Source organism: Neovison vison, chromosome 14 (assembly GCF_020171115.1).
Source record: "Neovison vison isolate M4711 chromosome 14, ASM_NN_V1, whole genome shotgun sequence".
Classification (NCBI taxonomy): Eukaryota; Metazoa; Chordata; class Mammalia; order Carnivora; family Mustelidae; genus Neogale; species Neogale vison.
In genome coordinates, this window is record NC_058104.1 from 2,584,408 (window position 1) to 2,597,750 (window position 13,343).

Here is a 13,343-nt window from a genome sequence, read left to right on the forward strand (position 1 = left end):
TCATGGCTGGGGGATCTCCACAGAAGGATGCAGACTGAGGACAAGCATGCACACAAATGTCAAAGCAAACAGGACAAAACATGTGGAATATCCATTCCAGGCCTGGGTGTGGTCCCAAAAGAATTGAAACGGGTGTTCAAACAAAAACTTGTACGTGAATATTCACAGCAGCACCATTTGCAATGGCGAATGGTCCACCAACAGCTGATGTGGTCTGGCCACACAATCGGATCCTACTTGGCCACATAAGGGAATGAACCACGGACACCTGCCATGGCCTGGACGAACCCCGGAGCCTTGAGGCTCAGAGAAGGCAGCCAGATGTGGAGGGCCACGTGGTCTGTGACTCTATTCAGCAGGAGCATCCGTAGCTATGGAGCAGATGGTGGGCGCCAGGGCTGGGGAAATGGGAAGGGATGCTACCAGGGACCAGGTTTCTCTTAAGGGCGAAGAAAATATTCTGAAATTAGATTGTAGTAACAGTCAAATAACTCTGTGAATACACTAAAAACCACTAAGTACACACTTTAAAAAGGTGAATTTATGTTATGTAAATTATATCTCAAAAAAAAGCTGCTGTTTAAAAACGAAGCCACCACCCTGCCTAGGCCATGTGTTGCCACAGTGGTTCTGCCCTGCTTGGTGCCCTCCCCGTCTGCTGGCGCTCCCGCCGTCCTCCCCGCCATCCTCCCCATCTGCCAATGCTCCTGCTGCCCTCTCACTGGGCAACGGCAGCACCTGCCAACGGACGGGCGGAGCCACCCAGGGTCCTGAAGCTGCCTTCTCGTAACCAGCCCCTTCTCTCCTGCAGACTGCCCCAGATTTCAGGCTTTATTTTCTTTTCCACAGTGGGAAACTGAGCATTTGGGTGTCTTCTGATATGCCGGCAAATCAGAACCAGACCAAAAGAACTTGAGTAAGAAGTAAAGCTGAAGGGACGTCTGGGGGCTCAGTCGGTTAAGTGTCCGCCTTTAGTTCAGGTCATGATCCCAGGGTCCTGGGATGGAGCCCACCTTGGTCTCCCTATTCAGCAGGGTGTCTGCCTCTCCCTCTGCCACTCCCCCTGCTTGTGCTCTTTCTCAAATAAATAAATAAATCACCTTTTTAAAAAAAAAAAAAAAAAAGGAAGTAAAGCTGAACTTACTAAGGGCTGAGAGAAGAGGCCAGGGGGGTCAGGCAGGGCCAGCAGCCCAAGGGCACTAGCCTCTGCAGCTGACTCTCCAGCCCCCCGCTCAGAAATGAAGCAGGTCAACAGCCATCTCTCCATCTCTCCATCTCTCTGCTGCGTACTGAGCTGGGGCAGCTTCACGGGGCCAGACGCTCAGGACCCGAGCAAAAAGAGGCTTCCTCACCAGACCTCTTCTTACCTCCACCTCCACCAAGCACATCCTGTCTGGGACAGAGCCCCTCCTGGGCTTGCAGAGGCTCAAGGTGCATCACACCTATCACGTTCCCATCTCTCCTCTCAGGTCAGGGGAGGTATCTGGGCACCAAGGCCCATCTCTGCACCCGAGCTCACCGCCTGCGCCAGGAAGAGAGGCCTATGCCTCTTCTCACGAATCATCAGCAGCGCGCCTTTCCAGAGCTCATCCCTGAGGCCCAGCCTGGCTGTGGACGGGGTGGGCGGGCACTCCCACCTTCCTGGCTCCTGGAGGGTGAGGGTCAGCCAGCCCAGCAATCACCAGAAACTGGAAGGAGGGAGGGAGGGAGGAAGCGGTGTTGTGGGTACAATGCCCACCAGGTCCCAGCCTGCCCCTCCCTCCCTCCTTCCCAAGTGCCCAACCCATGCCCCCGTCCACCCACAGGACAACCTCCAGGACTGTGCAGCCACCATCAGTCAGCAAGCCCTTGCCAAAGAGAGAAGACTCCAAGGTAAGTGGGCTGGCCCTGTCTAAGACAGCGGGACAGCCGCAGGGGGACCCACCCAAGCAGGGACAGATGGGGTACCCACTCCCAGGAACGCGAGGCCCGGCGCGGCTCCATCCATGGCTCCCACCCTCCCCAATCAACTGTCCGGAGCCTGCGTGCTCACCACACAGGCCCACCAGCATGCGCAATGGCCCGGGCCTCGCCTCCACACCCAGTTCTGAGTCCGCAGAAAAGCGCTGGCAGCTCTGAGTTAATCTGGTTTTTGCCATTGTCCAGTGGGTGGGGGTTCTGTCTGGGAACAAGGGTTCTAAAAGCCAAAGGAACACGAAACAAAAGTGCATCAAATCCGACTGTAATTCTAGGCCTTTATCGCAGGATGGAATCAACCTAACACTTATCACAAGCAATCAGCTGTAGGGAGTGCTGGAAAGATGCCAGCTAGTATCAGAAGCGGCCAGGTCCCCCAAGTCTCTCCCAGGGGTGTTGGTTCTGCTGAATGCAGACATCTACTGACAAGAGGTTCCTTACAAGTTCCTATGCCTTCTTCCTTCCTCCTGACCCTGCCTGGACAGCTCCTAACGTGCTCGCCCACCCTCTGCCTCCTGGCTCCGCTTCTCCTGGGACCTGAGCCCCCAGAGGAAGGGGCTGTACGAGACCCCACAGCACCAATAATAGGGCTCTGCAGGAAGTGCTACACAGAGGAAGACCCCAGCGGGAGCTCTCAGTGCCTCAGTGTGGCTCTGAGTGGTCACCTGGAGCACAGGTAAGTCCTTAGCATCCGCCCACACCCACCCCAGGAGACCAGTCTTTCCCAAGAGGGTCACAGCAAACTCCTGAAGCCAGCAGGGAAGGAGGGCATGTCGCTCGTTGGAGACACAGCCCTGCCCAGGACACTCCGTCTTCAGCAAACAACACAGCATTTCCCTTCATGGACTCAAAAATGTAAATTCTGCCAAATGAAGAATATCAGAGCAAGCCACTGCAGGGTCCCGGTTCCACTGAAGACTGAAAAGGTGGAAGGCTCTTGCCCTCGAAGTCACTGCACAGAACTGCCCCAGAGGGACTGCAGCCTGTGTCCTGGGCTCGAAGATCAGGTTCCAGAGCAACACCTAAATCTGCCAGGTGACTCCATCAACCTGCCCCTGACAACAGTAGATGCAGCTCGGTCGGGTGACATATGTCATTTCTATACCTGGCAGGGGGGTTTCTAGAAAAGCGCAGCAGCCAGGGGAGAGGAGCTGCGATATCTTGAGGGCCCTTCACCCAACACGGCCTGCAGTGAGCCGAGGCTGCAAAAGGCTGAGCTGGAAGGGCTACCCGACGACCTGCGTGCGACCGTCGCTGCACCCTCCGAGTGCCGGGGGCAGAGGAAACGGCTGCGGTGGTGTGGTGGCGCCAGGCTGCCAGCCGGGGGCAGACCTTGGGGGCGCTCATCTGCCGCACCCCAGACACGCCGCACAGCCGGCACAGGCTTCCAGGAGAACGTAGCCAGCGCAGGCGACAGAAACACCTGCAAAGGTTTCTGGGGGTGCGGGGACCGGGAGGTGTGAGAAGACAGCCAGGGATGCAGGGAGAGCGGGGCAGAGACAGGCTGAGACAGGCTCCACGCTCGAAGACCCCGGGCCACGCCTAAAACGACTGCTTATCGCACTTAGAGAAACAAGCATCAAACTTGAGACTATCTGCAGGGAACATGAAACTATAAAAAGAAACAGGAAGTAGAGCTAAGGTTCCCAAAGCACCAACTTCCATAATCTCCAAGTCCTGTGAAACAGATCGTTCCAGGAGCACCACGGCACCGAGGACAACCAAGCCACGACGTGAAAGCCCCTGAGAAAGAAGCCTCCAGGCCCAGAGAGTTCACTGCTGACGCTAACCAAGCATTACGAGAACTGACACCAAATACCCTGAGTCAAAATCAGACAAAGACGATGCCAAAACCCTGTGGATCCCTGTCCCTCACGAATCCAGATGCAGAAGTCCTTAAAATCCTGGCAACGGAACTCAGCAGCACATGAAGGTCACTATCCACCGGGAGCACCGGGGGCTCGTCACAGGGATGCAAGGCTGGCTCAACGCTCGTATCCATCAGTGTCATGTGCCGTAGTCCACGGGCTAACAAGGAAAAATCACACGAGCGCAAAAACTGATGCAGAAAAAGCACCTGACAAAATTCAACACCCATTCATGATAAAAACTCGAGAAAGCGAGGTGTAGAAGAGTTTCCTCAACTGGATGCTGACCATCTATTCAGTGTGGAAGACAGCAGGCCCAAAGCTGAATGGGGCTCCCACTGGAAATGACTAACCAACAGCAGCGCTCAGAGTAGAGGGAGCTGAGGGAGGTGGGGAGGAGGCCAGGAAGGGTGAGGACCTGGGTCAGGGCATGGCCAGGTTCCAGGATATTCCGAAGTCACTGGACACGCTGATGGACTGGATGGGGGCGGGGGAAGCAGCCGGCATCAAGAGACAAACGTGAAGATGAAAGCACACACTCGGGGACACCTTGTGCGAGGACACGGAGTCATCAGACTCAGAGACACTGAAAGCGGACGGCGGGGCCAGGGCTGGGGGAGCAGGCATCACGGGGACAGGGTCTCCGTGGGGGCGGTGGAACAATCTGGAGCTGGATGAGGGGACAGCTGCACAGCAGCGTGGATGGGCTCGGTGCCCGTAAGCTGGACACTGAGAAGTGGTGAAGATGCTCCATTTCACATTACGTGTGTTTTACAACAATAAGAAAGAACAACTACAAGCAAAGCGTTCTGCCTGAGCAGCTGGGGCACCGGTGCTCTCACAGCCCACCCCAGGGAAGGCTTCGCAGACGGCTCCACAGAGACGGAGCACTGGAGTCTCTGTTGACGCCTGAGTCCACTGTTGGATGTTCCAGCAGGACACTGAGTGGGCAGGGGCTTGAGGTCTGCGGGGTCTGTGTGGGGCGACACGTCAGAGCGGTGGCACCCACACCTGCAGCCCAGTCACTCAGGAGGCCAGCGCGGGAGGAGGTCAGCCCATGGACAGCCAGGCACCAGGCCCAGGCCTTCTGGCACAGAGGTGCTTGCGTTTGCCAAAACGCTTCAAAGCTGGGTATTCCAAGTCAACTTTATCTCTAAATACATAACCATCAAAATAGTAAAGGCCCACAAAGAAATGCTACTCAAACTCCCAATATTATTTTTTTTTAAAGATTTTATTTATTTATTTGACAGAGAGAAATCACAAGTAGATGGAGAGGCAGGCAGAGAGAGAAAGAGGGAAACAGGCTCCCTGCTGAGCAGAGAGCCCGATGCGGGACTCGATCCCAGGACCCTGAGATCATGACCTGAGCCGAAGGCAGCGGCTTAACCCACTGAGCCACCCAGGCGCCCCTCAAACTCCCAATATTATTAAAAGTCTGATGAGACTAAGTGCTATACAAAAGGCCTATCGTGAACTCTCATCCACCGCTATGGGAACATTGTTGGGTCTGTACTTTCGAGAAGACGCTGAGGGTGTGGCAGGCTGCTTCTACAATGGTCCCAAGGGTCCCCGCATCCCGACAACCACACCCTCGTATGGGGGTTGGACCCTGCAACACGATTCTAGCCCAGAGACTGCAGCAAAAGTGACTGGAAATCACCTCTGAGAACAGCTATAAAAGGTCTCTTTCTCTCTCACTGTGACAGAGCAGGTGCCATACCATGAACTTCCCATGGAGAGGTCCACACGGCAAGGCGCTGAGGGCGGCCTCGGGCCAACAGCCGGCAAGAAAGCAAGGCCCCCAGTCGCCCCATCAAGCTTACATTAGTTCATTCCCCCACGGACACCTAGAAACATTTCTGGCTTCTTGCTTCCCTTAAGCTCCAGAGATACACAATTTTGCCTTAAAAACTCTTACGTACAGTTTAGCCCACCAGTAATAAATACAAAAACTGAGAAAAAAAACAAGACTACATTTTCTGTTTATTTTATTTTTAGAGAAGAGTAGTGGCGGGGAGAGAGGACCCGAAGGGGGCTCTGAGCCCAAGGGGGCATCGATCCCACACCTTGAAGCTATGATCCGAGCCAAAATCAAGAGTCGGATACTCAACCGACAGCCACCCAGGTTCCCCAAGACTGCATTTCCTACAAGCAAATTATCCTTCTCCCTAGCTGCCTGCCGGCGGACAGGCTCCAGGGCCAGTCCCTGGAGTTCATCCTGTGCCTGGACTCCGCAGGGCTGTGCGGCTCCTGGTTCAGCAACAAGCCACTTATTAGTCAAGTGAGCGCCCTACTCGGACGCGAGCACTCCGGATCTGCGTTCTGAAAGTACAATCCCCCTTGTTTGTTTTTCTTGAAAAAAGTTCTGTTTTCTTTTTAAAACCAAAGTTCCATGAGGTTGTGTGAACCCAGGACAGTTCTAACTTTCAGAGGGTTTACTCGCATAAGCTGCCAATGTGGGAGCTGAGGGTGTTTGTTTCAAGAGGATGTGGGGGCAGCAGGAAAGACAGAAAATACCACAGTTTAGAATTTCTTCCTTACAAAATACATACAATAGGGAAGCTCCATTTATCTGCGCAGGAACATCTCCACCATCCGCTCCAAGTTACAAATGGATGATTCCTGTTCAGACACGCCAGTGGTACCTGTGCCACTGAGAGAGCAGGGCGGGGGAGCCAGGCGGCCCGTGCGTCCAGCACCCACATCACAGCCCAGCTGCCTGGCGACACCACTTCTTCGCCTGGACCGGGGATGAGCTGCAGCTTCGAGAACACTGACCGCCGGCCGGCCCCGCATGGCAAGACGCAGCCCCAGGCTCTCAGGGCCAGGCACACTGCCGGGACTGGGCAGGACACAAACTTGGGAGTGAATGTGGCCGCACGATGCTAGGGCACTCTGAGAGTGGAGCCTCACACACGCGCGTGCACACACACACACACACACACACTCTCAGGCTCCTACACACTCCCCTGTGCATCACCCACATCTTGGCTGACCGGGATCCCCCCAGCCTGCCCTCTGGAAGCATGCCACCCATGCGATCCAGCTCGGTGGAGAGACCACTCCATCCTGAAAGGGGTGGCAGAGACCACATGCCCCTGGGAGAGGCGGGCATGCAAGCGGCTGCCGACATGAAACACGTGAGACCCCCATGTCTGGTCCTCAGGAATGGCGTTCTGCTAACCTCCTTCAACACTATTTACATCATGGGTGGGCCACACAAGCGAGTCTCTGCACTTCACGAGGGTCCATTAGCCAGAAGCAGAAGCCGCTCTGCGAGGCACCACCGTCTGCCCCCCACATGTGCAAGGACAGAAATCCTGCCATCAGGAGCCACCGAGGCTCATTACAGCGTGTCAGTACACAGACAAACGTGATCACCATGCCATCCCTGTGGCTGGGGAGGCTGTCATCACGCAGTTGCACCCATCATCCCTTGCATTTCAATTCTTCAAAAGCAGACGTACCATCAGACGTCTGCTGATCAAACTGCTCATGAAGTCTGACCTCCTGGGATGAAATCCAAGACTTAAGAAACCCAGACCCCATTTTCATGTATTACTTGGTTAAAAGAACAAATCACAGCAATAGGTACTGACAGCTTTCCACAGCCCAATTCTGTGCTATGCGTTTGCCATGCACGGTCTTGGGTTCTCTTACTGCCCCCTCGAGCCAGGTTTGTGATCAGCCCGACTTCTCAGACGTGATGCTGGAGCACAGAGGGGTCACTCCGCCTCGGGTTGGGGGTAGGAGGAGCAGGAAGCTTCTGTGGGGTTCCGGCTTGGGGTGGCTCAGTTGGTTAAGCATCCCTTCAACTCAGGTCATAATCTCAGGGTCCTGGGATCGAGTCCTGCATCGGACTCCCTGCTCAGTGGGTGGTCTATTTCTCTCTCTGCCCCTCCCCCCTGCTAGTGATCATTCTCTCACATACTCTATTTCAAAAAATATATATAAAATCTTAAAAAACAAAACAAAACCCAGAATCTACCAGCTTTTCTAAGTAACAACATAAACAGAACACCAATTCATAAAAGTGCCCTCAGCAAATGTAGAGATTTATTCAAATTGTGCCTATGCCTCCCACACAAACATGAATCCCACCCTCCCCAGAGGATATAAGTCCTCACACGAACCATGCAAGAAAGGAGCAACAACCGCTTCTTCAGCCTCACTGACCGTAGGCACCGGTCACCCTTCCATCTATCACCTCTGGTGCCCTCACAGCCCCCCTGCGCGCCATCCCCACATGATCTCCCTTTGACAGTCATCAGAGACAAGCCTGGTGCCCCAGGTCACACCCCCATCCCATTGCCTATAACCCTCCTCTGTGAACTTGACAATGAGGCAATCACACCCTTGAGAGACTCTCCTGGTGAGCATACTCCCCTTCCTGCTTTCCCAGAATAGAGCCCCCAAGTTTTGAGCAGGTTCCTGGCTGCCCAGTTGGAGATGACAGTCAACGCCTCAGCCGCAGCCAGAAAGGAGCGGACGACTAAGGTGGGGTCAGCAGGGTGTAGGCAGAGGGCACGCCTGAGGCTTCACCGTCATTTCCCTGAAGATGAAGTCACTGGCCCTCACTCCATCTATCCCCTGCCCCAGAACGGAAACACTAGCACAGTGAGCCGCCACTGACCACACAGCAGGGACACCATTCCCGGAGGAGGCAGGTAGGTAAGATGAACAGGACACAGGTCCCTGGACAACCCAGGCCTGGGCTGCTCAGCCCCGGGCTGTGAAACAAACATGTTGCCTGTTTAAGGTACTGCATCTCAGGGCCTCTGTGTTAAAAGAGCTGGCCTATACCCCATACATGTGTGTAAACCTCACGCTTAGATTCTACTTTCTGGTTCCTTCCCAAAACAGTCACCGAGACCATTTTGCACACCAAGCCTGGTGCGGCAACAGCGGTATCCCCAGTAGCAGCACCTGGAGATTCATTCCACCCTGCTAATGTCCTGCAGTCATACACCTCCGTCCTGCCCCTAAACCACGATCCTGTACCCAACCCGGCTGACCCAGTGGGCCGACGTGCTTGGCTTCAGGTGGCAGCCATGCTCAGTCCTGGAGAATGTGTGGGGCTCTGGGACCAATGGAGGCTTCAAGGAGGTAAGGATGGCATCATCCAGGTCAACCTGACCTGGCCACTGTGAGCCAGGTCCCCAACCCCGACTGTGATTCTTAGCCTTAAAAGATATTACCTATCAGCAAGAAGTACCTGCGAAGTCAGATAGCCACCCCTTTGCAATCACACTCCCTTATGTATCTGCCAACGGCAGTATGGTTTCCTCCAGGTTCATAAAAGTATATTCCTGAGAGAGGACCATGCAGCTCTGCCGGAAAAAGGCCACCCTATGCCATCAAAACTGACCACAAGAATGGCAAGTTTAAACTAGACACTGTTTATGCTCCTAACAGCAGGAGATGTGAGCTCTGTGCCTGGGAAAACCATCTTCAAAGCAACAACTGTTTTCCCAGCTGTGAATACTTCATCCTGGGAAATCTTTTCATACCATTACAAAAATAATTTTGAAAAGATTGAACAAATATTCAGCCTAATCTGCCTATTCTGGTATTTTAGACCCAAAACTGGAGAGCTGCCTTGCATACACTGTCTGATTAGCCAGTGACTAATCTTCCTTATGAACATTAGCGAACGCTATAATGAAATAAGCTTCCTTAAGTAAATGTAGCATCCACTCAACTGGAAACAATATATTTAGTGGCTTCCTTTGAACAGCCAGGAAGCGGAGATAATTTTAGCAGAAGAAGGGGTGAGGCAGGAAGCACCCCACTTCTGCCTCTTGGCTTACAAATATGTGCCAACGAATATTAGAAAATTGGTTCTGATAACGGGGACAGCCTGGAGGTCACAGGCAAATCCAGCCAGAAAGGAGCACAGGCATGTCACAAGTCAGCTCCTGGCACCTTTGGGGCAGAAGCTCCCATAAGCTTTAAAACTCCTGATGTACAGCAGGACGGAAAGTTTCAAGACACAGACTCTCTGAAATCTGCCTTCTAAAGCCAAGAGGAAACCCCCCCCCAAAAACAAAACAATAAACAAGCCACTGAAGGAGAGATTCATTCAAGAGACCAGGTTCCCACTGGCCCTGCTTTCCTGGGCAAGGAGGGGACAGACCCAGCCTTGGGCCTCCAAGACTGTCTGGGACAAGGGAGTGACAACATGGGCCTCAAGGAAAGCAGGACAGAGCCATCCAGCCCCAGTGGAGTGAGGTTGTCTCCAAAATGGTAAAAGGATGACTTGAGGGTGAGGCTGTGATTCTTACCTCACAAACTGTGACAGAGTGACACGCGCCCCCCCCCAAAGCCAACCATGTCTTTGAAAACACTTATAAATAAATATGGTAACATACTGAATGTTTCTCTCTCAACTTCTCCACGTTTTCTTAATTTTTCACCACGGGTGTGTTTTATTTTTATAAAGTGTGGGGTGGGAGGCTTTGTTTCCAAAAATTGAGTTAAGAATGGCATGAAAAACGGTCATGTATAAATCAAGTGTGCAGGAAGAGCTCAAGTGTGGGAAGAGACACAGCCCGAGATCGGTATCTCGGGAATGGAAGGGACACTTAAAGATGGGACACACTAGGGGCGCCGTAGTGCCTGCCTGACAGTGCCTGCCTGAGTCTTGGTTTCAGCTCAGGGCTGGATCTCAGGGTCATGAGACCAAGCCCCACGTTGGGCTCTGCGCTCAACGAGGAGTCAGCCTGAGATTCTCTCTTCCTTCCCCTCTGCCCCTCCCCCTGCACATGCACACACACTCTCTCTCAAATAAATAAATAAATCTTTAAAAAAAAAAAAGGGAACACACTGGATGTCAGGAGGGTGGAACTAGGGGGGGCTTCCTTTGTCAACTTTCCTTGTTCACTGTTTCGATGCTACTTATCCAGTGAACAAAGCATTTCCAGGGCGCACACCATGGGCACCTATGTGAAACAAGGATTTTCTCATTCCTCGGTGTTCTGGACCCCAGTCAGCTCAGCTACCGCAGGCTGCAGAGGGACACAAGCCCTGGCATGGCACACAGCACACACGACAGGCTGCTCACACGTGCAGAGGCAGGTCCCCCAGGTCCCGGGGGATGTTACCAAAATCTCTCTCGGCAAAGACAGGCAAGTGCATCGTTCCCCCAAGGTGTGCCTGGGTGTCATGGACAATCCACGCACACAATCCAGACCACAGCCAGAACAAAGGCCCCACAATGAGCCAGTCAAGAAACACGTGAGCACCTGCTGTGTTCCTGCGTGCTGGGGGCGAGGGTGAAGAGCGAGCAAAGATGCCATCTGTCTTCGGGGACACGTGACCAGATGATGAAGGAGAGGCCAAAGGGCATGAGAACAGGTACATGGAGGCCTGGAGGTACCACAGGCTTCCGGCCGTGAGCCGCCTACAGCGAGAAGCCACCCCTCACACAGGCAGGGTGTGACAGAGAGAGCTCCCAGGGCCATGAAGGAAGGAGGAGAGGCTTCACCTCTCGGTGAAGGTGACGGGGCTGGGACTGGGTGGAAGTGGTCAGATCCATGGTGTCCGTGACAAGTGGAGGAGAGTCCTACATGGGGGCAGGGGGTCCCGACTGAGCCCCTCACTCCCAGACAAGTGCCCTGCTGTGGGGTCTGGAGGGAGAGGCTCCTCCCTCACACTGCCACTGTGGTGTCCAGGGACAGCTGGGTTAAGTAAATGAACAGGGAAGAGGAAGCAAGTCACAGTGCAGAGTCCGCAGGGAGACAGACTAGAGGGCTCCCAAACCCCACCCACAAAGGGCAAGGGCCAAGGCGGGGTGGTCGCTGCCACCAGCCTCCAGGGGGCAGCAGGGAGAATGCTCCCCACCCCCACGGACAGGCAGGAGGAGGGAGGTGGGGAAAACTGGTGGCCAAGAATGACAGCAGGTGGCGTGCGCACTGGCCGTGAGAACACAGATGTGCAGCGGCCTGTGTGCGCCCGGCCCTGCCAGAGCATCGCTGCTCAGCAGCCCACTAGAGCGCATCCCCAGTCATTCCCAGGCTGCACCGCAGAGTCTCACAGAACAAAGATATCAAGATTTTCCTTATTTTTCATCCTTTCCCCCAGCCAAGTTTTCCACTAAAAGAACACCAATGGTTCACAACTTGGAGATGCCTGAAAACTCCTGGAGACCATTCCCGTCGTCTGCTCTGTCCTCCCTGTGACACCCATCTCCCACTGCAGCTTTAGGCAGCCACAACCCCATGTCCCCATCTGCTGGGACTCAGCATGGGAGGCTGTCTGTCTGGGCCTGAGGCCCCCACACCCCGGCCCAGCAGAGGTGGGGCCCAGCGAGCCCATTCCTGCCCTGGCCACCCGCCTCGCCTTTCCAGCGGCTTGCTCGCTCCCATGGTGCTGCCCGGCTGCTTTATTCAGCACACCGCTCGAGTCCAGGACTGGATGTGGCCCTCGTTGACACTCATACCTCTATCAACGCCACAAATTTCTCAGCCAGTTTATCCTCAAATACTGCCCTCCTCGCCCTCTGACCTCCCCTCCCAGGTTTCCCGGAGACACATCACTGTGTGTCTGCCAGGCATGTGCGCACCTCTTAGCCAAGCCTGGCCCACCATGGCACTCCAGGATGTTGAGTTTCACTTTTACAAATTTCAATTTGATTCCTTTCAACTCTTCCCATTTGTTCTCAAGCTGGAGGGAAGAAGGACAGAATGCTGGCTCTCCTGTTATTACCCAAATGCTTTAAACCCATTTAAACTCTCCCCGGTCCTCTGCCTCGTACTTCTTGTGAATTCTGTCCCCTGCCTTACCTGCTGACTTTGAGGACAGGTCTCTCCTCCCGCAGACTGTGCTTTTTTAGGACAGCTATCTTCCTTGGAAGACCCCGTGGGGTGGTTTTGCCTTTGTCCCTGCTGGATGGTCTATGAATCCTACTGGTCCGAATACGTGTCCCTGTGACTTTCTTCCCTTTTTTTTTTTTTTTAAAAGATTTTATTTATTTGACAGAGACACAGAGAGAGAGCACAAGTAGGCAAAGCAGCAGGCAGAGGGAGAGGGAGAAGCAGGGCTCTCTGCTGAGCAGAGAGCCCGATTTGGGGCTCAATCCCAGGACCCTGGGATCATGACCTGAACCAAAGGCAGCTGCTTAACCAACTGAGCCACTCAGGTGCTCCCGCCATGACTTTCTTGACCTGGGGCTTCCGTGTTGTGGGTTGGTATTGATTTGGGTCTGGTTCCGACACACACTGTAGGTCTGGGATTCCAATTCTGTGCCACAGACTCTTTCTTCACCCACCCTGGCTTGCTGCTGTGTCTGCCCAAAGGACAGGATTTTCTAATTCACGAGTGAAGCACATGTGGCTCTTGGATTTGGATTTGGGGTAGGCGCTCAGCTCCACCACCTGCACACGAGCACATGCCGCGCACAGCCATGTTGTTGGGGCAGGCGCTCAGGTGTACCATCTGTACACGAGCACGCGCAGCCATGCTGTTGGGGCAGGAGCCTTACAGTGGAGGCCCGGTTCCGACACCTTTGGGGCCACC

General features: G+C 54.1%; 1 protein-coding gene across 2 annotated transcripts in view; it reads right to left on the minus strand.

Moving 5' to 3' along the window:
• The window catches only part of C14H7orf50 (chromosome 14 C7orf50 homolog), a 121,301-nt gene that overhangs the window by 84,061 nt on the left and 23,897 nt on the right, over positions 1–13,343 (minus strand). The gene's annotated exons all lie outside the window — the stretch shown is intronic.